This window comes from Sphaeramia orbicularis, chromosome 18 (assembly GCF_902148855.1).
Source record: "Sphaeramia orbicularis chromosome 18, fSphaOr1.1, whole genome shotgun sequence".
Taxonomy (NCBI): domain Eukaryota; kingdom Metazoa; phylum Chordata; class Actinopteri; order Kurtiformes; family Apogonidae; genus Sphaeramia; species Sphaeramia orbicularis.
This window is the reverse complement of record NC_043974.1, coordinates 26,421,427-26,430,148: the sequence shown is the minus strand read 5'-3', so window position 1 is coordinate 26,430,148 and position 8,722 is coordinate 26,421,427. Positions and strand designations below refer to the sequence as shown.

The 8,722-nt window shown below is 34.1% G+C and overlaps 1 long non-coding RNA gene across 1 annotated transcript in view; it reads right to left on the bottom strand.

The window, feature by feature from the left end:
* LOC115438747 (uncharacterized) overlaps nt 1-5,921 on the bottom strand; it is an 8,073-nt gene extending 2,152 nt beyond the window's left edge. Inside the window, exons 1-2 of the long non-coding RNA XR_003938144.1 lie at nt 5,911-5,921; nt 3,068-3,070 (exon numbers count right to left, since the gene is read on the bottom strand). This is a non-coding gene — a long non-coding RNA (uncharacterized LOC115438747). The remainder of the gene's footprint in view (nt 1-3,067; nt 3,071-5,910) is intronic.
* Nucleotides 5,922-8,722: the final 2,801 nt, after the last annotated feature.

Sequence of the window (8,722 nt, the reverse complement as noted above, 5' to 3'; positions counted from 1 at the left end):
TATTTCCAGTCCTACCCCGGGAGAGTATTTGATCCAGTCGACTCATCCTTCTAATGTCTTTGGAAGGTTCAGAAATCCTCGTGGCGGGCGCTGAATATCAATCTTTGCATGTTTGATCCTCGGAGAAAGAAGCGGCACAAACACAGCGCGCCCTCCGAGTCCTCCACCCGTGTATTTCATGAAGTTACTTTCAGTGCAAATGAATGATTATGAATTCTGTCTTCCCCCGCTCAAACCAATTGCATCATTCTCAGCAGACATCTGGAGAAAACAGTATTGACAGTGTTCTGAGGCGAGTGTAATGGAAAGCTGCCAGACATGCATTTCCATTTAAGTAAATATGTTGACTGACATCGTGTACAAATCTGGTTTTTTTTTTTCTCTCTCTCTGTAGTTCTAGTGATTCATTTAATGCATTTGTTTTTATGCGCAAATAAGGTTTTATCCTCCAGGATCTTGTGCAAATTCAAGTCTGTCTTTACCATCCACTATTAGATTTTGAAGAACCTTTTTATTGCACTGTTGATCCTCAGCACAAGCGAGTATAAATGGGGAAACATACGGTTTCATGTCAAATGTGTCTATCTGCTTTGTTTCCCTTTTTAACCCATAAAGACCCACTGCTACTTTTGTGGCAGTTCTCAAATGATGTTTTCTCTCTATTTTGTCTTTTGTAAGTGATTTATCTAAATTTATTATGATATTATCTTCTACATTTTTCACTGTAAATCATGTATTTTCTTCTCTTTAATTTTCTATTTAATTTAAATGTTCATGAAAACAATAAATTCTAAGGTTATTATATCAAAACTGAAGAAAAGTGACTTTTCAGTAAATATATCATTGACTGAACATAAACCAAGCATTTCCATCCACTGTTATTTATCAAGGTCCATGGATTTTACAGTGAATCAATGTTGTATAAGAGATTAGATTAGATTAGACTGAATTAAGATTGCTTGAATTAAGCAAAATAAATGTTACTCTTAGGTGATTATGTTTCAGTTTAAGTGTGATGAGATATTTTGACTAGAAATGAGAAAAAATAGACTTGGTAAGATTTAGATTTTTGCAGTGTATGCACCATCCCACACTCTACAATTCATACTGTTACTGTAACTTTGCTGTTTTTCATAAACCTGATCTGCACTAACATGTTTGAGTGAAAATCAGTTGGTAGTTATTGTTATTAAACTGTAATTAACAGTGGGGGTTTTTTGGAAAAAAATTCTTTTTTTGCATATTATCTCCATGAAGTGAGTAATGACTAGTATTAGTGTATGTTACAATGAGAGAAATCATCAGATTAGCTGCATTAAAAATGTTTTCATTTCATAGTTTTCACACAGTTTATCAGTAAATATGTTCTTTGTTTCAAAAATGTAATGCATGGTGTGTAGCTGAGTGGACATTTTTGTAACTCCATGAAAAATGGGTTCATAAAAACGATTTCAATCGCATTGTTTTTTTTAATACCTAGAGCAGGGGTCTGCAACCTTTATTATCAAAAGAGCCATTTTGCCCCCTCTTCCGCCAAAAAAATAGTCTGGAGCCGCAAAAAATAACAGAGCTTATAAACTTTTAAAAGTTTTAATCTTCTTTACATTTTATCTGTTACAACCACTGAATACAACAAACAGAAGTGCAGTGTGGAATGGATTCTGGAGTATGATTACTCTAAAAGTACACAGTAAAAGTATTTCATAGTATTTGTGCTAATAGTATATGAAGTACTAATACCAAAAATATTAAATTCACGAGGTACTCATTGGAAAAAAAAAATTATTCATCATTGAATTTAGTCTTAAAGACTATTTCAGATGAAAAAGCAAACATTTTTGGAGCTTGGAAGGGATTTTTGAGTACGATTACTTCAAAAGTACACAAAAAAAGTAGTTCATAGTATTTTTGCTAATAGTATTTGAAGTACTAATACCAATTGTAATAAATTCATGAGGTACTTATTGGAAGTCATAATTTTATTCATCATTGAATTTAGTCTTAAAGCCTATTTCAGAAAAACAAACACTTTTGTAGCTTGGAATGGAATCTGTTGTAGGATTACCCCAAAAGTACACAGTACTTATACTCATTCAGTTGCTCTATGAAAAGTATCGCTATTTATGAAAATTATTCTCTTCAAAACTCAACACTGCCTCCACAGTTCCCAGTTGGACTGCTCCATATTCTCCTGGAAAATGGACAGAATTATGTGAGTAATATACAAAGGACGGACAGAACCCTCCGTCCGTATCCGTCTGCGTCTTTAACGTAGAGCAGAAATGAGCCCTTACTTTTGTTGTCTGGAAGGCACATTCGCTCCATGTAGCTCATCTACCGTAATTGTCGAATAAGTAGCGCACAAGAAAAACGCTAGCTGCTGGACTGACCATACAGAGGAGAATCGCGGCTGGCTTGACAGTAAAGGGAGGGGCCACTACAAGGAGGCTGAAGAGCTGCAGGTTGCCGACCCCTGACCTAGAGGAAAAAAACACTCTGGAAAAAAAATCTTGATTAAGGCTTTTATAATTCATGCATGAAAGGGTTAATTTCAGAGCTGATATCTATCCATTTTCCATGTTTTCTTGATAATAACCAAAATTACTTCAGTTCTTACATCAGTATCTATGGCACTGTACTGATAAAAACAGTGCTTTTAGGCATTCCATGTTTTCTTTTGTCTGTTTTAGTCACATGACACACACAGAAGTTAGTATTTGATTGCATAACCAGTGTTTTTGAGGACTTTTGATGGTCGAATAATTTTTTCTGTGACTGTATTGTTTGCACTTTAAAGGAATAAATATTTAATTTTATTTGTGGAAAGAAGTTCAACAGTTAAAAGCTCAGGCTTGGATGGAACTTATAAAACATTTCAAAATGCACCTACATCGTTTTGTAACCGTTAAATAAAAAAGTCTGTTTGTCCAGTCATGAATTTCATCAGTTTAGTTTTCTTAAAAGTAGTGCGTACCGTCTGATGAGCTGAGTGTATCATCACATCCCCACTACACATTTACTTTTCCATCAGTTAATGCAAACAGCCTTCGAACAGGTGAATCTTAACTCCCTCTGTGATATAAACAGATGCATTTTCCCCATCTCAGCGTCTGTGTGAGTCACCTCAGTCTGTCACCATGAAACAAAACCCAAATCCATCTGCAGATGGTGCGTCGTAAATACAATCGATGAAAAGACAGTTTGTTGTCACATCATGAAGCAGGCTGGAGTTTGGGAGTGTGTGGGTGTTTCATCCATACAGAAGTGGGGTTTTAGGAGCCCAAATATGATCATTTCCAAGGGTCTCAGACTGAACAAATCTCAAATGGCCTCCTTTACATTTCTGTATTTACAACCCATGCGTATCCATGACGCCGTAGCCCCGCCTCTTCACCTGCATGCACTAGCCACACTGACAACAGCAACAATGAGCCAGTTCACGTGACCATAAAAAAAAAAAATGATGACTGGGATTAATCGGGTAATTGTAATAGTTCTGGTGCGTTTACAAGCACTTTAGAAATGGGATATTTGAAAGAAATCCGCTAATGATACGAAACGTCTATACCAGGGTTTTTCAGAGTATGTACGAACAACTACATCATTTACGATTTAATTGATTGCACATTGCGCAGATGCAAAAGGTGTACACTACAACAAAAAGTGATATTTGTAATTTTTGGGCTGTTTTTTTCATTTGCAATTCTTGCACAGCAGTTTTTACTTTTTTGTGTGTGAACTGAAACATTTTTAATAACCAGGCATAGTTTTATTTACAAATGACAAAAAAAATGAAATATCCTTAACTTTTTGTTTGTAGTGTACATGCAAGAAGACATTGGAGTACAGCAGAGAAATCCAGGCGTGTTAATCAGATTACTGCTGTTTATATGAGTATTTAGATAATCTGATAAAATAAGATATGACTTTATATATCCCACTGTGGGGAAGTTTCAGTTAACAGTAGCAATATACAACAAGCAAATACAGAAAAAGAAAAGGTGAAAAATGAAATAAAGAGGAAAAATAAGAAATTTACATAAATATAGAATTAGAATTAAATATTAACTAACTAACTGAGTAGTAACTGAGTAACTGAGAACTGTTGACATGGTAACTCCAGATATTGGATGATGAGATAAGAAATGACTATTTATCCCATTGTGAGGAAATTTCACAATTAACAGCATCAACGTACAACAAGCAAGTGCAGAGAAAAGACAGGTATGAAAAACCCCAAACAAGTGAAAAATAAAATAGAAAGAGGAAAATAAGAAATTTGGTATTTATATCCTACTATATTGGACGTTTCTGTGTGCGGAGCGTGTTTGTCCGGCACGTGTGTGTCCAATCAATGTCCTGATGTTGCAGCACGGGAGGACGCATGGGTGCAGTGTCACTGTTGCACCACAAGAGGGCGCTATCGTACAATGGCACCATGGGTACAATGCCACTAGTAGGGATGTAATGATATGAAAATTTCATCACGGTTATTGTGACCAAATTATCACAGTTATTATTATCGCGATATTGTTGAAATGTGGTCAAAATGCTCAAAAAGTACTTATACACGCACGGAAATAATTAGAAACAAAAACAAAAAACAAAAACAAAAAAACCCCAAATAAAATAAAAGGCACAATGTACTTTCTGTTGCAGAAACATTCAAATATTAGCATGTAAACATCAAAAATACAAATGTTGATTAAAGATATGTATTTATGTGTTTTTGCACATCTTTTGTCTACTTAAATATGTCTTTAGTGTATTTTTGTGTATTTTTGGGATATTTTAGTATATTTTTAGTGTATTTTTGCATACTTTAGTGTATTTTTGCTTATTTTTAGTATATTTTAGTATGTTTTTAGTGTATTTTTGCATATTTTTGTATACTTTAATGTATTTTTGCTTATTTTTAGTATATTTTAGTATGTTTTAGTGTATTTTTGCATATTTTTGTATACTTTAATGTATTTTTGCATATTTATTGTATATTTTTGTATGTTTTTAGTGAATTTTTCTATATTTTTTGTATATTTAGTGTATTTTTGCATATTTTTAGTGTAGTTTACTATATTTTTGTGTATTTTTGCATGTTTTTGTATACTTTAGTGTATTTTTAGTGTAATGGTGTGAGAAACGTTTGTATTTGTCATTATTTCTAGTTTATTCTGTTCTTATTTGACTGATTCCGATCCGCTTTAGCTCATACTGGTCTAAATGTGGAACCTGAACGAACATGAGTCTAAAACAGTGAATGCCAAACATACAAATGTGCATTAAAGATGGCACCTTATCACCATTGTTGGACCATTTTCTATATCAAGTTTGTGTTCAAAGTGCGCTAATCAAACACGATTATCATGATAATTAGAATTTAAACAGTAATACTAACCTTCGGGAATTTTACCGCGGTTTATCATTATACCGGTAATCGTTACATCCTTAGTCGCTAGCAAATATAACAGACATATTTACATTATGGCTGCATATGGGGGTGGGGGGGGGGGTTTACTGAGAACATGATAACTCCAGATATCAAATGATTTGAGTTTTAATGTGCTTGTAAACGTTCTTGTGTTTGTTTACGTTGCACAACTTTTCTACACCTACCCCATTTTAACTCTGTTTTTGGTGTAATTCTGTAAATGAGTCTTACAGCGCCACCTGCAGGTTTGGCATACATACATCAGCATTTTCATTAGTTTTGTTTCGACACGTCTCTTAAAATGATGCTGAGTTTACAGAAAACTTTAAAACAAAAAAGAATGGATTGTTTTCGTCTCCATGTGGACAAGGCTTAAGAAAGGCCCCGTCACTTCATTCTCAGCTCCGTTCTGTTACCCTACCCTTTGGTTTTGTCGTGGTGTGCAGGTTTAACGCTGGCTGTGTCTGTAATGTGGACTGGACACTGCCGCTCAACATGTGGTGAAATCTGTGGTTTTCTAAAGCTCAATAAGGCCATAAATCCTCGACTATGACAGCTGCCACCGACACAGGACACGGGAGGAGTCTCTGAAAGCTCTCAAGCCAGACAGAAAACTCCACACCACCTCTTCAGGTGTTTTTGTTTATGGTCACAGAGGGTTGAAAACGCTAACGTACTTCCGCTGGTTATTTTTCATTTTTGTGCAACAGATTTTACAGAATGCGTCTTGTTTAATGCACACTTACAAGCACGTACATAACATCCAAAATATTCCCAGATGTATTGTTTTAACATTCTAGGCGCATTGTTTATATTTTTTTATTAATTGCTATTTTGTCTTGATCACCTTTATTTATTAATGTATTTGCTCGGATATTAGTTCCTTGCATACAAAACATGTTCAGTTTTTTCTTTTGCTCAAAACAAATGTAACATAGTTATTATAGTTCTATTAAATCCTGATAAATTGGGAGGTAGCGCCCCCTTGTGGTGCAGGATGTTTGTTAAGTATAAGTTTATTGATTTGAATAATAATGTTATTTTTGGAATTATTCCGATTATTCTTTTAATTTAAGTGTGTTATCTGGCATTGTTTTAGTCGTAGTCCTGTGTTTTGTTTGGTCCTGCCCTCTTCTTCGTTGATTTATGTCCGGTCTTTTTCATTTACTTCCAGGGGTACCCCAATATAAAGTCCTCCCCTTCCTCTTCCCTTTTGTAATGTCTCATTGCGGGAAGAGGTAGGTCATCGTTTTTATCTATTGTCATCGTGCATTATTAACCCTCCGGTATCCCATCTAGCGAGGCCCTTACTAAGCATCAAGTGTGCGTTTTTGGCACACTTGTGGAATAATGTCAAAAAAATTTTCAAACATTTTGTTTTTCATTCTTTTACACTTTTTTCTATTTCATCAACTTGAGCCGTAAATAAAAGTACCAAATACTCAATAATTGCCACATTTTTTAACCCTTTAAATGCCATGTTTGTAATGTAAACAAACCATTTTTTTGGATGCAAAAAACACAAAAAAATCTTTTTTTTTTCATATACTACATAAAAAGTGGATTCAATTTTATCAGATTTTTGCAGCCTGGCATATGTCAATGATTAACTCCAACATCGGTTAATTTGCATGATTATTTTTGGCGCTAGGTCAAATGTTCAAAAATACAAGCATCTGTCACCAAGTGTGCGTAAAATGCACACCTATAAATCAAACTTAAATATTATATATTGATTGATTTTTCTGCTCTAATTTGATTTTTTTTTTTTGTAAATCAAGGTCAGCCCTAATCATCATACATATCAAATAACACTGGTCAACAACAAATTTATTGTTTAAGTTTTTTGAGCTGATTTAGGATAATTTTGGTGTGCTGAATCCAAAAATCACATTAATTTTGCTCAATCAGGTCAACTTTCTGAACTATGCTACATATTGGCTTTTTAATATTTTTGCTTACATTTATGGGCATTTTCATATCATATGATACAAAATTCTTTCATATTTCTTGCAATAAACGAGTTCTGAAGATTTTACTTTTGCCAATTTATGATTAATGTTTTTTTTAATATTACAGGTGAATGAAATGGCTTTGACTAGAAGATCTTGCAAAAATAAGCCTGACGTATTCTGCTACATCTGCGGTGAATACACCATTGTACCTAACAAGAATCAAGTGATCAAATGATTTTTTTTTTTCCTCTTAAAACCTATTTTGGGTGAGAACTACGGTATATAAAAAAAAAAATCAACTGATAAAGTCACAAAAATGTAATCAATTTTGTGAGAAGATCAATTTTTTCCAAATCAAATTAGCAAAAAAAACCTGACCTGATTGAGAAAAACAGATGTCATTTTTGGATTTAGCGGTGCAACATGGTCCTAATTCAGTTGAAAAAACCTAGACAACTTGCAAAAAAACATTTTTTTGTAACCTAGTGTAATTATTCATTTTAGATTTTTTTAACCTTTTAAATGATCTTTTTTCATCATGATGTCACTACATTTTTTGATGCAAAAAAAACACAAAATATGTTTTTTTTTGTTTTTTCAAAATACTACATAAAAATTTGCTTAAATATTATGTGATTTTTGCAGCCTGGCATATGTCAATGATTAACTCCAACAGTAACGTTAATAAATTAATTTAGACCCTCACCTCTCAAATGAAGCCCAGATATCAGTAAAAGCAGGATTTATGCCTTAATGGCTTTCGGATCAAAAACAGTGGTTTTATGGAAGAAATAGTGCATTTTAGGCACACTTGGGAGACAGATGCAAGTCTTGTAATTTTCTTTTGTGTACAATGTGCACATTTTAGTTGGTGGCCAGAATTTTAAAGGTCATGCACAAATGAACAACTTTAGAATTCTAACCTTATTTAAATTGTGAAAAATAATATGAAGTTTTTTAACATGAAGTGCAAAGTGTGCCTAAAAAGCGCACCCGGATACCGGAGGGTTAAGTGATTTTATGTTCCTTTTTGGCATTTAATTTTATCTATATTGTTGTCAGTACTGGTTGATTGTGCATATGTTTGACGGGTGAATGGAGTGCATGTGTTTAGAGCATGCTAACCAGTGTCTTCTCCTTATAGTTTGGGGCTGGACCGTAGTGGGACTGACTGTATTTTAATTTAAATGTTGTCAGGAAATAAACGGAGCGCGAGTGTCTGTTGCTCATCTGATGTCGACGTCGTGTCCTGCCGGTCCATCTTGTGTCACAACACAAGGAAACACAACGCAGAGAAAACACCACCGCTCACACAAATAAATGAATGAACGAATGATTA